The sequence below is a fragment of the Hoplias malabaricus genome, chromosome 1 (assembly GCF_029633855.1).
Source record: "Hoplias malabaricus isolate fHopMal1 chromosome 1, fHopMal1.hap1, whole genome shotgun sequence".
Classification (NCBI taxonomy): Eukaryota; Metazoa; Chordata; class Actinopteri; order Characiformes; family Erythrinidae; genus Hoplias; species Hoplias malabaricus.
This window is the reverse complement of record NC_089800.1, coordinates 16,980,881-16,995,880: the sequence shown is the minus strand read 5'-3', so window position 1 is coordinate 16,995,880 and position 15,000 is coordinate 16,980,881. Positions and strand designations below refer to the sequence as shown.

The 15,000-nt window shown below is 41.9% G+C and overlaps 15 non-coding genes across 15 annotated transcripts; all 15 read left to right on the top strand.

Moving 5' to 3' along the window:
- Positions 1 to 619: 619 nt before the first annotated feature.
- On the top strand, positions 620 to 692 carry trnar-ccu (transfer RNA arginine (anticodon CCU)). The gene has a single exon. It is a non-coding gene; the product is annotated as a tRNA-Arg (tRNA).
- A 908-nt stretch (positions 693 to 1,600) lies between these two features.
- On the top strand, positions 1,601 to 1,673 carry trnar-ccu (transfer RNA arginine (anticodon CCU)). Its single transcript has one exon. It is a non-coding gene; the product is annotated as a tRNA-Arg (tRNA).
- A 907-nt stretch (positions 1,674 to 2,580) lies between these two features.
- Positions 2,581 to 2,653, top strand: trnar-ccu (transfer RNA arginine (anticodon CCU)). The gene has a single exon. It is a non-coding gene; the product is annotated as a tRNA-Arg (tRNA).
- A 907-nt stretch (positions 2,654 to 3,560) lies between these two features.
- trnar-ccu (transfer RNA arginine (anticodon CCU)) lies at positions 3,561 to 3,633 on the top strand. The gene has a single exon. It is a non-coding gene; the product is annotated as a tRNA-Arg (tRNA).
- Positions 3,634 to 4,540: 907 nt separating this feature from the next.
- Positions 4,541 to 4,613, top strand: trnar-ccu (transfer RNA arginine (anticodon CCU)). The gene has a single exon. It is a non-coding gene; the product is annotated as a tRNA-Arg (tRNA).
- Positions 4,614 to 5,519: 906 nt separating this feature from the next.
- trnar-ccu (transfer RNA arginine (anticodon CCU)) lies at positions 5,520 to 5,592 on the top strand. Its single transcript has one exon. It is a non-coding gene; the product is annotated as a tRNA-Arg (tRNA).
- A 908-nt stretch (positions 5,593 to 6,500) lies between these two features.
- On the top strand, positions 6,501 to 6,573 carry trnar-ccu (transfer RNA arginine (anticodon CCU)). The gene has a single exon. It is a non-coding gene; the product is annotated as a tRNA-Arg (tRNA).
- Positions 6,574 to 7,481: 908 nt separating this feature from the next.
- Positions 7,482 to 7,554, top strand: trnar-ccu (transfer RNA arginine (anticodon CCU)). Its single transcript has one exon. It is a non-coding gene; the product is annotated as a tRNA-Arg (tRNA).
- Positions 7,555 to 8,461: 907 nt separating this feature from the next.
- On the top strand, positions 8,462 to 8,534 carry trnar-ccu (transfer RNA arginine (anticodon CCU)). The gene has a single exon. It is a non-coding gene; the product is annotated as a tRNA-Arg (tRNA).
- Positions 8,535 to 9,441: 907 nt separating this feature from the next.
- On the top strand, positions 9,442 to 9,514 carry trnar-ccu (transfer RNA arginine (anticodon CCU)). The gene has a single exon. It is a non-coding gene; the product is annotated as a tRNA-Arg (tRNA).
- Positions 9,515 to 10,421: 907 nt separating this feature from the next.
- trnar-ccu (transfer RNA arginine (anticodon CCU)) lies at positions 10,422 to 10,494 on the top strand. The gene has a single exon. It is a non-coding gene; the product is annotated as a tRNA-Arg (tRNA).
- A 907-nt stretch (positions 10,495 to 11,401) lies between these two features.
- On the top strand, positions 11,402 to 11,474 carry trnar-ccu (transfer RNA arginine (anticodon CCU)). The gene has a single exon. It is a non-coding gene; the product is annotated as a tRNA-Arg (tRNA).
- A 907-nt stretch (positions 11,475 to 12,381) lies between these two features.
- trnar-ccu (transfer RNA arginine (anticodon CCU)) lies at positions 12,382 to 12,454 on the top strand. Its single transcript has one exon. It is a non-coding gene; the product is annotated as a tRNA-Arg (tRNA).
- Positions 12,455 to 13,362: 908 nt separating this feature from the next.
- trnar-ccu (transfer RNA arginine (anticodon CCU)) lies at positions 13,363 to 13,435 on the top strand. The gene has a single exon. It is a non-coding gene; the product is annotated as a tRNA-Arg (tRNA).
- A 918-nt stretch (positions 13,436 to 14,353) lies between these two features.
- On the top strand, positions 14,354 to 14,426 carry trnar-ccu (transfer RNA arginine (anticodon CCU)). Its single transcript has one exon. It is a non-coding gene; the product is annotated as a tRNA-Arg (tRNA).
- Positions 14,427 to 15,000: the final 574 nt, after the last annotated feature.

Below are 15,000 nucleotides of genomic sequence, written 5' to 3'. Positions count from 1 at the left end.
GTACTCACACCCTGAGCAGAGGAGACTCATATTTAGACAGCGCTGGTCTTACTTTCAAGACATCTCATGCCAAAGCCAAGATCTGATGGTTTCACTTTCAATACATTCAAGTGAAAACATATATGGGTTTTGGACAGTGGAAATCTACAACTCTAATGACATATATGACATTATGGGGACATCGGATGCATGAAAAATGTTTTTTTCTTAACATAAAAATAACGTTATCCCAAAGAGTAACCAGTCTTTGGCCATCCTATCTGTAGTATATTTCACATCAGTCAAACATCATGTTTGTGCCAAAATAACAAACATTTATTGATGCATCCCATGTCTCCTTGATCTCATATCTGTCTTTAGAGTTGTAAAATTTCAAGTGTCCAAAACCCACATATTTTTTGACTGTAATATATTGGAAGTGGGATGGTCAGATCTCAGCTTTGGAACAACATAGGAGGATTTGACAAGCACACCTGCCTATGTCTGAGTCTCCCTTACGCAGGGTATGAGTTTGGAGAGGATTGGAGAAAGTCAAAAATTTCACCCAAAAATTTTCCAAAGGTGACCGGTGAATGCAAAGGCAAGCTAGGCAAGGAGAATATATGGAGTTTTTTTCTGAGCCCCAGTGGCCTAATGGATAAGGCACTGGCCTCCTAAGCCAGGGATTGTGGGTTCGAGTCCCATCTGGGGTGTACTGCTAGCAGAGTGGCGCAGCGGAAGCGTGCTGGGCCCATAACCCAGAGGTCGATGGATTGAAACCATCCTCTGCTAAAGATGAAGACACCCAACAATCTTTGGGGTTTCATTTTCAGACAAAAGGAGGCCAAGCTCTCTTGCTAGGATGTTCTCTCTCACATCAGTGAAAAGATAAGTCTAACCAATGCTATCTTTACATGAGGGGGCACCCAGATTTGAACTGGGGACCTCTTTTGATCTGCAGTCATTTTTGAGCAAAACTTTTGACTTTCTCCAATCTTCTCTGTACTCACACCCTGAGCAGAGGAGACTCATATTTAGACAGCGCTGGTCTTACTTTCAAGACATCTCATGCCAAAGCCAAGATCTGATGGTTTCACTTTCAATACATTCAAGTGAAAACATATATGGGTTTTGGACAGTGGAAATCTACAACTCTAATGACAAATATGACATTATGGGGACATCGGATGCATGAAAAATGTTTTTTTCTTAGCATAAAAATAACGTTATCCCAAAGAGTAACCAGTCTTTGGCCATCCTATCTGTAATATATTTCACATCAGTGAAACATCATGTTTGTGCCAAAATAACAATCATTTATTGATGCATCCCATGCCTCCTTGATCTCATATCTGTCTTTAGAGTTGTAAAATTTCAAGTGTCCAAAACCCACATATTTTTTGACTGTAATATATTGGAAGTGGGATGGTCAGATCTCAGCTTTGGAACAACATAGGAGGATTTGACAAGCACACCTGCCTATGTCTGAGTCTCCCTTACGCAGGGTATGAGTTTGGAGAGGATTGGAGAAAGTCAAAAATTTCACCCAAAAATTTTCCAAAGGTGACCGGTGAATGCAAAGGCAAGCTAGGCAAGGAGAATATATGGAGTTTTTTCCTGAGCCCCAGTGGCCTAATGGATAAGGCACTGGCCTCCTAAGCCAGGGATTGTGGGTTCGAGTCCCATCTGGGGTGTACTGCTAGCAGAGTGGCGCAGCGGAAGCGTGCTGGGCCCATAACCCAGAGGTCGATGGATCGAAACCATCCTCTGCTAAAGATGAAGACACCCAACAGTCTTTGGGGCTTCATTTTCAGACAAAAGGAGGCCAAGCTCTCTTGCTAGGATGTTCTCTCTCACATCAGTGAAAAGATAAGTCTAACCAATGCTATCTTTACATGAGGAGGCACCCAGATTTAAACTGGGGACCTCTTTTGATCTGCAGTCATTTTTGAGCAAAACTTTTGACTTTCTCCAATCTTCTCTGTACTCACACCCTGAGCAGAGGAGACTCATATTTAGACAGCGCTGGTCTTACTTTCAAGACATCTCATGCCAAAGCCAAGATCTGATGGTTTCACTTTCAATACATTCAAGTGAAAACATATATGGGTTTTGGACAGTGGAAATCTACAACTCTAATGACATATATGACATTATGGGGACATCGGATGCATGAAAAATGTTTTTTTCTTAGCATAAAAATAACGTTATCCCAAAGAGTAACCAGTCTTTGGCCATCCTATCTGTAATATATTTCACATCAGTGAAACATCATGTTTGTGTCAAAAAAAAAAAAATTATTGATGCATCCCATGTCTCCTTGATCTCATATCTGTCTTTAGAATTGTAAAATTTCAAGTGTCCAAAACCCACATATTTTTTGACTGTAATATATTGGAAGTGGGATGGTCAGATCTCAGCTTTGGAACAACATAGGAGGATTTGACAAGCACACCTGCCTATGTCTGAGTCTCCCTTACGCAGGGTATGAGTTTGGAGAGGATTGGAGAAAGTCAAAAATTTCACCCAAAAATTTTCCAAAGGTGACCGGTGAATGCAAAGGCAAGCTAGGCAAGGAGAATATATGGAGTTTTTTCCTGAGCCCCAGTGGCCTAATGGATAAGGCACTGGCCTCCTAAGCCAGGGATTGTGGGTTCGAGTCCCATCTGGGGTGTACTGCTAGCAGAGTGGCGCAGCGGAAGCGTGCTGGGCCCATAACCCAGAGGTCGATGGATCGAAACCATCCTCTGCTAAAGATGAAGACACCCAACAGTCTTTGGGGCTTCATTTTCAGACAAAAGGAGGCCAAGCTCTCTTGCTAGGATGTTCTCTCTCACATCAGTGAAAAGATAAGTCTAACCAATGCTATCTTTACATGAGGAGGCACCCAGATTTAAACTGGGGACCTCTTTTGATCTGCAGTCATTTTTGAGCAAAACTTTTGACTTTCTCCAATCTTCTCTGTACTCACACCCTGAGCAGAGGAGACTCATATTTAGACAGCGCTGGTCTTACTTTCAAGACATCTCATGCCAAAGCCAAGATCTGATGGTTTCACTTTCAATACATTCAAGTGAAAACATATATGGGTTTTGGACAGTGGAAATCTACAACTCTAATGACATATATGACATTATGGGGACATCGGATGCATGAAAAATGTTTTTTTCTTAGCATAAAAATAACGTTATCCCAAAGAGTAACCAGTCTTTGGCCATCCTATCTGTAATATATTTCACATCAGTGAAACATCATGTTTGTGTCAAAAAAAAAAAAATTATTGATGCATCCCATGTCTCCTTGATCTCATATCTGTCTTTAGAGTTGTAAAATTTCAAGTGTCCAAAACCCACATATTTTTTGACTGTAATATATTGGAAGTGGGATGGTCAGATCTCAGCTTTGGAACAACATAGGAGGATTTGACAAGCACACCTGCCTATGTCTGAGTCTCCCTTACGCAGGGTATGAGTTTGGAGAGGATTGGAGAAAGTCAAAAATTTCACCCAAAAATTTTCCAAAGGTGACCGGTGAATGCAAAGGCAAGCTAGGCAAGGAGAATATATGGAGTTTTTTTCTGAGCCCCAGTGGCCTAATGGATAAGGCACTGGCCTCCTAAGCCAGGGATTGTGGGTTCGAGTCCCATCTGGGGTGTACTGCTAGCAAAGTGGCGCAGCGGTAGCGTGCTGGGCCCATAACCCAGAGGTCAATGGATCGAAACCATCCTCTGCTAAAGATGTAGACACCCAACAGTCTTTGGGGCTTCATTTTCAGACAAAAGGAGGCCAAGCTCTCTTGCTAGGATGTTCTCTCTCACATCAGTGAAAAGATAAGTCTAACCAATGCTATCTTTACATGAGGGGGCACCCAGATTTGAACTGGGGACCTCTTTTGATCTGCAGTCATTTTTGAGCAAAACTTTTGACTTTCTCCAATCTTCTCTGTACTCACACCCTGAGCAGAGGAGACTCATATTTAGACAGCGCTGGTCGTACTTTCAAGACATCTCATGCCAAAGCCAAGATCTGATGGTTTCACTTTCAATACATTCAAGTGAAAACATATATGGGTTTTGGACAGTGGAAATCTACAACTCTAATGACATATATGACATTATGGGGACATCGGATGCATGAAAAATGTTTTTTTCTTAGCATAAAAATAACGTTATCCCAAAGAGTAACCAGTCTTTGGCCATCCTATCTGTAATATATTTCACATCAGTGAAACATCATGTTTGTGTCAAAAAAAAAACAATTATTGATGCATCCCATGTCTCCTTGATCTCATATCTGTCTTTAGAGTTGTAAAATTTCAAGTGTCCAAAAGCCACATATTTTTTGACTGTAATATATTGGAAGTGGGATGGTCAGATCTCAGCTTTGGAACAACATAGGAGGATTTGACAAGCACACCTGCCTATGTCTGAGTCTCCCTTACGCAGGGTATGAGTTTGGAGAGGATTGGAGAAAGTCAAAAATTTCACCCAAAAATTTTCCAAAGGTGACCGGTGAATGCAAAGGCAAGCTAGGCAAGGAGAATATATGGAGTTATTTTCTGAGCCCCAGTGGCCTAATGGATAAGGCACTGGCCTCCTAAGCCAGGGATTGTGGGTTCGAGTCCCATCTGGGGTGTACTGCTAGCAGAGTGGCGCAGCCGAAGCGTGCTGGGCCCATAACCCAGAGGTCGATGGATCGAAACCATCCTCTGCTAAAGATGAAGACACCCAACAGTCTTTGGGGCTTCATTTTCAGACAAAAGGAGGCCAAGCTCTCTTGCTAGGATGTTCTCTCTCACATCAGTGAAAAGATAAGTCTAACCAATGCTATCTTTACATGAGGGGGCACCCAGATTTAAACTGGGGACCTCTTTTGATCTGCAGTCATTTTTGAGCAAAACTTTTGACTTTCTCCAATCTTCTCTGTACTCACACCCTGAGCAGAGGAGACTCATATTTAGACAGCGCTGGTCTTACTTTCAAGACATCTCATGCCAAAGCCAAGATCTGATGGTTTCACTTTCAATACATTCAAGTGAAAACATATATGGGTTTTGGACAGTGGAAATCTACAACTCTAATGACATATATGACATTATGGGGACATCGGATGCATGAAAAATGTTTTTTTCTTAGCATAAAAATAACGTTATCCCAAAGAGTAACCAGTCTTTGGCCATCCTATCTGTAATATATTTCACATCAGTGAAACATCATGTTTGTGTCAAAAAAAAACAATTATTGATGCATCCCATGTCTCCTTGATCTCATATCTGTCTTTAGAGTTGTAAAATTTCAAGTGTCCAAAACCCACATATTTTTTGACTGTAATATATTGGAAGTGGGATGGTCAGATCTCAGCTTTGGAACAACATAGGAGGATTTGACAAGCACACCTGCCTATGTCTGAGTCTCCCTTACGCAGGGTATGAGTTTGGAGAGGATTGGAGAAAGTCAAAAATTTCACCCAAAAATTTTCCAAAGGTGACCGGTGAATGCAAAGGCAAGCTAGGCAAGGAGAATATATGGAGTTTTTTCCTGAGCCCCAGTGGCCTAATGGATAAGGCACTGGCCTCCTAAGCCAGGGATTGTGGGTTCGAGTCCCATCTGGGGTGTACTGCTAGCAGAGTGGCGCAGCGGAAGCGTGCTGGGCCCATAACCCAGAGGTCGATGGATCGAAACCATCCTCTGCTAAAGATGAAGACACCCAACAGTCTTTGGGGCTTCATTTTCAGACAAAAGGAGGCCAAGCTCTCTTGCTAGGATGTTCTCTCTCACATCAGTGAAAAGATAAGTCTAACCAATGCTATCTTTACATGAGGAGGCACCCAGATTTAAACTGGGGACCTCTTTTGATCTGCAGTCATTTTTGAGCAAAACTTTTGACTTTCTCCAATCTTCTCTGTACTCACACCCTGAGCAGAGGAGACTCATATTTAGACAGCGCTGGTCTTACTTTCAAGACATCTCATGCCAAAGCCAAGATCTGATGGTTTCACTTTCAATACATTCAAGTGAAAACATATATGGGTTTTGGACAGTGGAAATCTACAACTCTAATGACATATATGACATTATGGGGACATCGGATGCATGAAAAATGTTTTTTTCTTAACATAAAAATAACGTTATCCCAAAGAGTAACCAGTCTTTGGCCATCCTATCTGTAGTATATTTCACATCAGTCAAACATCATGTTTGTGCCAAAATAACAAACATTTATTGATGCATCCCATGTCTCCTTGATCTCATATCTGTCTTTAGAGTTGTAAAATTTCAAGTGTCCAAAACCCACATATTTTTTGACTGTAATATATTGGAAGTGGGATGGTCAGATCTCAGCTTTGGAACAACATAGGAGGATTTGACAAGCACACCTGCCTATGTCTGAGTCTCCCTTACGCAGGGTATGAGTTTGGAGAGGATTGGAGAAAGTCAAAAATTTCACCCAAAAATTTTCCAAAGGTGACCGGTGAATGCAAAGGCAAGCTAGGCAAGGAGAATATATGGAGTTTTTTTCTGAGCCCCAGTGGCCTAATGGATAAGGCACTGGCCTCCTAAGCCAGGGATTGTGGGTTCGAGTCCCATCTGGGGTGTACTGCTAGCAGAGTGGCGCAGCGGAAGCGTGCTGGGCCCATAACCCAGAGGTCGATGGATTGAAACCATCCTCTGCTAAAGATGAAGACACCCAACAATCTTTGGGGTTTCATTTTCAGACAAAAGGAGGCCAAGCTCTCTTGCTAGGATGTTCTCTCTCACATCAGTGAAAAGATAAGTCTAACCAATGCTATCTTTACATGAGGGGGCACCCAGATTTGAACTGGGGACCTCTTTTGATCTGCAGTCATTTTTGAGCAAAACTTTTGACTTTCTCCAATCTTCTCTGTACTCACACCCTGAGCAGAGGAGACTCATATTTAGACAGCGCTGGTCTTACTTTCAAGACATCTCATGCCAAAGCCAAGATCTGATGGTTTCACTTTCAATACATTCAAGTGAAAACATATATGGGTTTTGGACAGTGGAAATCTACAACTCTAATGACATATATGACATTATGGGGACATCGGATGCATGAAAAATGTTTTTTTCTTAGCATAAAAATAACGTTATCCCAAAGAGTAACCAGTCTTTGGCCATCCTATCTGTAATATATTTCACATCAGTGAAACATCATGTTTGTGCCAAAATAACAATCATTTATTGATGCATCCCATGCCTCCTTGATCTCATATCTGTCTTTAGAGTTGTAAAATTTCAAGTGTCCAAAACCCACATATTTTTTGACTGTAATATATTGGAAGTGGGATGGTCAGATCTCAGCTTTGGAACAACATAGGAGGATTTGACAAGCACACCTGCCTATGTCTGAGTCTCCCTTACGCAGGGTATGAGTTTGGAGAGGATTGGAGAAAGTCAAAAATTTCACCCAAAAATTTTCCAAAGGTGACCGGTGAATGCAAAGGCAAGCTAGGCAAGGAGAATATATGGAGTTTTTTCCTGAGCCCCAGTGGCCTAATGGATAAGGCACTGGCCTCCTAAGCCAGGGATTGTGGGTTCGAGTCCCATCTGGGGTGTACTGCTAGCAGAGTGGCGCAGCGGAAGCGTGCTGGGCCCATAACCCAGAGGTCGATGGATCGAAACCATCCTCTGCTAAAGATGAAGACACCCAACAGTCTTTGGGGCTTCATTTTCAGACAAAAGGAGGCCAAGCTCTCTTGCTAGGATGTTCTCTCTCACATCAGTGAAAAGATAAGTCTAACCAATGCTATCTTTACATGAGGAGGCACCCAGATTTAAACTGGGGACCTCTTTTGATCTGCAGTCATTTTTGAGCAAAACTTTTGACTTTCTCCAATCTTCTCTGTACTCACACCCTGAGCAGAGGAGACTCATATTTAGACAGCGCTGGTCTTACTTTCAAGACATCTCATGCCAAAGCCAAGATCTGATGGTTTCACTTTCAATACATTCAAGTGAAAACATATATGGGTTTTGGACAGTGGAAATCTACAACTCTAATGACATATATGACATTATGGGGACATCGGATGCATGAAAAATGTTTTTTTCTTAGCATAAAAATAACGTTATCCCAAAGAGTAACCAGTCTTTGGCCATCCTATCTGTAATATATTTCACATCAGTGAAACATCATGTTTGTGTCAAAAAAAAAAAAATTATTGATGCATCCCATGTCTCCTTGATCTCATATCTGTCTTTAGAATTGTAAAATTTCAAGTGTCCAAAACCCACATATTTTTTGACTGTAATATATTGGAAGTGGGATGGTCAGATCTCAGCTTTGGAACAACATAGGAGGATTTGACAAGCACACCTGCCTATGTCTGAGTCTCCCTTACGCAGGGTATGAGTTTGGAGAGGATTGGAGAAAGTCAAAAATTTCACCCAAAAATTTTCCAAAGGTGACCGGTGAATGCAAAGGCAAGCTAGGCAAGGAGAATATATGGAGTTTTTTCCTGAGCCCCAGTGGCCTAATGGATAAGGCACTGGCCTCCTAAGCCAGGGATTGTGGGTTCGAGTCCCATCTGGGGTGTACTGCTAGCAGAGTGGCGCAGCGGAAGCGTGCTGGGCCCATAACCCAGAGGTCGATGGATCGAAACCATCCTCTGCTAAAGATGAAGACACCCAACAGTCTTTGGGGCTTCATTTTCAGACAAAAGGAGGCCAAGCTCTCTTGCTAGGATGTTCTCTCTCACATCAGTGAAAAGATAAGTCTAACCAATGCTATCTTTACATGAGGAGGCACCCAGATTTAAACTGGGGACCTCTTTTGATCTGCAGTCATTTTTGAGCAAAACTTTTGACTTTCTCCAATCTTCTCTGTACTCACACCCTGAGCAGAGGAGACTCATATTTAGACAGCGCTGGTCTTACTTTCAAGACATCTCATGCCAAAGCCAAGATCTGATGGTTTCACTTTCAATACATTCAAGTGAAAACATATATGGGTTTTGGACAGTGGAAATCTACAACTCTAATGACATATATGACATTATGGGGACATCGGATGCATGAAAAATGTTTTTTTCTTAGCATAAAAATAACGTTATCCCAAAGAGTAACCAGTCTTTGGCCATCCTATCTGTAATATATTTCACATCAGTGAAACATCATGTTTGTGTCCAAAAAAAAAAAATTATTGATGCATCCCATGTCTCCTTGATCTCATATCTGTCTTTAGAGTTGTAAAATTTCAAGTGTCCAAAACCCACATATTTTTTGACTGTAATATATTGGAAGTGGGATGGTCAGATCTCAGCTTTGGAACAACATAGGAGGATTTGACAAGCACACCTGCCTATGTCTGAGTCTCCCTTACGCAGGGTATGAGTTTGGAGAGGATTGGAGAAAGTCAAAAATTTCACCCAAAAATTTTCCAAAGGTGACCGGTGAATGCAAAGGCAAGCTAGGCAAGGAGAATATATGGAGTTTTTTTCTGAGCCCCAGTGGCCTAATGGATAAGGCACTGGCCTCCTAAGCCAGGGATTGTGGGTTCGAGTCCCATCTGGGGTGTACTGCTAGCAAAGTGGCGCAGCGGTAGCGTGCTGGGCCCATAACCCAGAGGTCAATGGATCGAAACCATCCTCTGCTAAAGATGTAGACACCCAACAGTCTTTGGGGCTTCATTTTCAGACAAAAGGAGGCCAAGCTCTCTTGCTAGGATGTTCTCTCTCACATCAGTGAAAAGATAAGTCTAACCAATGCTATCTTTACATGAGGGGGCACCCAGATTTGAACTGGGGACCTCTTTTGATCTGCAGTCATTTTTGAGCAAAACTTTTGACTTTCTCCAATCTTCTCTGTACTCACACCCTGAGCAGAGGAGACTCATATTTAGACAGCGCTGGTCGTACTTTCAAGACATCTCATGCCAAAGCCAAGATCTGATGGTTTCACTTTCAATACATTCAAGTGAAAACATATATGGGTTTTGGACAGTGGAAATCTACAACTCTAATGACATATATGACATTATGGGGACATCGGATGCATGAAAAATGTTTTTTTCTTAGCATAAAAATAACGTTATCCCAAAGAGTAACCAGTCTTTGGCCATCCTATCTGTAATATATTTCACATCAGTGAAACATCATGTTTGTGTCAAAAAAAAAACAATTATTGATGCATCCCATGTCTCCTTGATCTCATATCTGTCTTTAGAGTTGTAAAATTTCAAGTGTCCAAAAGCCACATATTTTTTGACTGTAATATATTGGAAGTGGGATGGTCAGATCTCAGCTTTGGAACAACATAGGAGGATTTGACAAGCACACCTGCCTATGTCTGAGTCTCCCTTACGCAGGGTATGAGTTTGGAGAGGATTGGAGAAAGTCAAAAATTTCACCCAAAAATTTTCCAAAGGTGACCGGTGAATGCAAAGGCAAGCTAGGCAAGGAGAATATATGGAGTTATTTTCTGAGCCCCAGTGGCCTAATGGATAAGGCACTGGCCTCCTAAGCCAGGGATTGTGGGTTCGAGTCCCATCTGGGGTGTACTGCTAGCAGAGTGGCGCAGCCGAAGCGTGCTGGGCCCATAAGCCAGAGGTCGATGGATCGAAACCATCCTCTGCTAAAGATGAAGACACCCAACAGTCTTTGGGGCTTCATTTTCAGACAAAAGGAGGCCAAGCTCTCTTGCTAGGATGTTCTCTCTCACATCAGTGAAAAGATAAGTCTAACCAATGCTATCTTTACATGAGGGGGCACCCAGATTTAAACTGGGGACCTCTTTTGATCTGCAGTCATTTTTGAGCAAAACTTTTGACTTTCTCCAATCTTCTCTGTACTCACACCCTGAGCAGAGGAGACTCATATTTAGACAGCGCTGGTCTTACTTTCAAGACATCTCATGCCAAAGCCAAGATCTGATGGTTTCACTTTCAATACATTCAAGTGAAAACATATATGGGTTTTGGACAGTGGAAATCTACAACTCTAATGACATATATGACATTATGGGGACATCGGATGCATGAAAAATGTTTTTTTCTTAGCATAAAAATAACGTTATCCCAAAGAGTAACCAGTCTTTGGCCATCCTATCTGTAATATATTTCACATCAGTGAAACATCATGTTTGTGTCAAAAAAAAAACAATTATTGATGCATCCCATGTCTCCTTGATCTCATATCTGTCTTTAGAGTTGTAAAATTTCAAGTGTCCAAAACCCACATATTTTTTGACTGTAATATATTGGAAGTGGGATGGTCAGATCTCAGCTTTGGAACAACATAGGAGGATTTGACAAGCACACCTGCCTATGTCTGAGTCTCCCTTACGCAGGGTATGAGTTTGGAGAGGATTGGAGAAAGTCAAAAATTTCACCCAAAAATTTTCCAAAGGTGACCGGTGAATGCAAAGGCAAGCTAGGCAAGGAGAATATATGGAGTTTTTTTCTGAGCCCCAGTGGCCTAATGGATAAGGCACTGGCCTCCTAAGCCAGGGATTGTGGGTTCGAGTCCCATCTGGGGTGTACTGCTAGCAGAGTGGCGCAGCGGAAGCGTGCTGGGCCCATAACCCAGAGGTCAATGGATCGAAACCATCCTCTGCTAAAGATGAAGACACCCAACAGTCTTTGGGGCTTCATTTTCAGACAAAAGGAGGCCAAGCTCTCTTGCTAGGATGTTCTCTCTCACATCAGTGAAAAGATAAGTCTAACCAATGCTATCTTTACATGAGGGGGCACCCAGATTTGAACTGGGGACCTCTTTTGATATGCAGTCATTTTTGAGCAAAACTTTTGACTTTCTCCAATCTTCTCTGTACTCACACCCTGAGCAGAGGAGACTCATATTTAGACAGCGCTGGTCTTACTTTCAAGACATCTCATGCCAAAGCCAAGATCTGATGGTTTCACTTTCAATACATTCAAGTGAAAACATATATGGGTTTTGGACAGTGGAAATCTACAACTCTAATGACATATATGACATTATGGGGACATCGGATGCATGAAAAATGTTTTTTTCTTAGCATAAAAATAACGTTATCCCAAAGAGTAACCAGTCTTTGGCCATCCTATCTGTAATATATTTCACATCAGTGAAACATCATGTTTGTGTCAAAAAAAAAACAATTATTGATGCATCCCATGTCTCCTTGATCTCATATCTGTCTTTAGAGTTGTAAAATTTCAAGTGTCCAAAACCCACATATTTTTTGACTGTAATATATTGGAAGTGGGATGGTCAGATCTCAGCTTTGGAACAGCATAGGAGGATTTGACAAGCACACCTGCCTATGTCTGAGTCTCCCTTACGCAGGGTATGAGTTTGGAGAGGATTGGAGAAAGTCAAAAATTTCACCCAAAAATTTTCCAAAGGTGACCGGTGAATGCAAAGGCAAGCTAGGCAAGGAGAATATATGGAGTTTTTTTCTGAGCCCCAGTGGCCTAACGGATAAGGCACTGGCCTCCTAAGCCAGGGATTGTGGGTTCGAGTCCCATCTGGGGTGTACTGCTAGCAGAGTGGCGCAGCGGAAGCGTGCTGGGCCCATAACCCAGAGGTCGATGGATCGAAACCATCCTCTTCTAAAGATGAAGACACCCAACAGTCTTTGGGGCTTCATTTTCAGACAAAAGGAGGCCAAGCTCTCTTGCTAGGATGTTCTCTCTCACATCAGTGAAAAGATAAGTCTAACCAATGCTATCTTTACATGAGGGGGCACCCAGATTTGAACTGGGGACCTCTTTTGATCTGCAGTCATTTTTGAGCAAAACTTTTGACTTTCTCCAATCTTCTCTGTACTCACACCCTGAGCAGAGGAGACTCATATTTAGACAGCGCTGGTCTTACTTTCAAGACATCTCATGCCAAAGCCAAGATCTGATGGTTTCACTTTCAATACATTCAAGTGAAAACATATATGGGTTTTGGACAGTGGAAATCTACAACTCTAATGACATATATGACATTATGGGGACATCGGATGCATGAAAAATGTTTTTTTCTTAGCATAAAAATAACGTTATCCCAAAGAGTAACCAGTCTTTGGCCATCCTATCTGTAATATATTTCACATCAGTGAAACATCATGTTTGTGTCAAAAAAAAAACAATTATTGATGCATCCCATGTCTCCTTGATCTCATATCTGTCTTTAGAGTTGTAAAATTTCAAGTGTCCAAAACCCACATATTTTTTGACTGTAATATATTGGAAGTGGGATGGTCAGATCTCAGCTTTGGAACAACATAGGAGGATTTGACAAGCACACCTGCCTATGTCTGAGTCTCCCTTACGCAGGGTATGAGTTTGGAGAGGATTGGAGAAAGTCAAAAATTTCACCCAAAAATTTCACCAAAGGTGACCGGTGAATGCAAAGGCAAGCTAGGCAAGGAGAATATATGGAGTTTTTTTCGGAGCCCCAGTGGCCTAACAGATAAGGCACTGGCCTCCTAAGCCAGGGATTGTGGGTTCGAGTCCCATCTGGGGTGTACTGCTAGCAGAGTGGCGCAGCGGAAGCGTGCTGGGCCCATAACCCAGAGGTCGATGGATCAAAACCATCCTCTGCTAAAGATGAAGACACCCAACAATCTTTGAGGTTTCATTTTCAGACACTAGGCAGCAAAAGGAGGCCAAGCTCTTTTGCTAGGATGTTCTCTCTCACATCAGTGAAAAGATAAGTCTAACCAATGCTATCTTTACATGAGGGGGCACCCAGATTTGAACTGGGGACCTCTTTTGATCTGCAGTCATTTTTGAGCAAAACTTTTGACTTTCTCCAATCTTCTCTGTACTCACACCCTGAGCAGAGGAGACTCATATTTAGACAGCGCTGGTCTTACTTTCAAGACATCTCATGCCAAAGCCAAGATCTGATGGTTTCACTTTCAATACATTCAAGTGAAAACATATATGGGTTTTGGACAGTGGAAATCTACAACTCTAATGACATATATGACATTATGGGGACATCGGATGCATGAAAAATGTTTTTTTCTTAGCATAAAAATAACGTTATCCCAAAGAGTAACCAGTCTTTGGCCATCCTATCTGTAATATATTTCACATCAGTGAAACATCATGTTTGTGTCAAAAAAAAAAACAATTATTGATGCATCCCATGTCTCCTTGATCTCATATCTGTCTTTAGAGTTGTAAAATTTCAAGTGTCCAAAACCCACATATTTTTTGACTGTAATATATTGGAAGTGGGATGGTCAGATCTCAGCTTTGGAACAACATAGGAGGATTTGACAAGCACACCTGCCTATGTCTGAGTCTCCCTTACGCAGGGTATGAGTTTGGAGAGGATTGGAGAAAGTCAAAAATTTCACCCAAAAATTTTCCAAAGGTGACCGGTGAATGCAAAGGCAAGCTAGGCAAGGAGAATATATGGAGTTTTTTTCTGAGCCCCAGTGGCCTAACGGATAAGGCACTGGCCTCCTAAGCCAGGGATTGTGGGTTCGAGTCCCATCTGGGGTGTACTGCTAGCAGAGTGGCGCAGCGGAAGCGTGCTGGGCCCATAACCCAGAGGTCGATGGATCAAAACCATCCTCTGCTAAAGATGAAGACACCCAACAGTCTTTGGGGCTTCATTTTCAGACAAAAGGAGGCCAAGCTCTCTTGCTAGGATGTTCTCTCTCACATCAGTGAAAAGATAAGTCTAACCAATGCTATCTTTACATGAGGGGGCACCCAGATTTGAACTGGGGACCTCTTTTGATCTGCAGTCATTTTTGAGCAAAACTTTTGACTTTCTCCAATCTTCTCTGTACTCACACCCTGAGCAGAGGAGACTCATATTTAGACAGCGCTGGTCTTACTTTCAAGACATCTCATGCCAAAGCCAAGATCTGATGGTTTCACTTTCAATACATTCAAGTGAAAACATATATGGGTTTTGGACAGTGGAAATCTACAACTCTAATGACATATATGACATTATGTGGACATCGGATGCATGAAAAATGTTTTTTTCTTAGCATAAAAATAACGTTATCCCAAAGAGTAACCAGTCTTTGGCCATCCTATCTGTAATATTTTTCACATCAGTGAA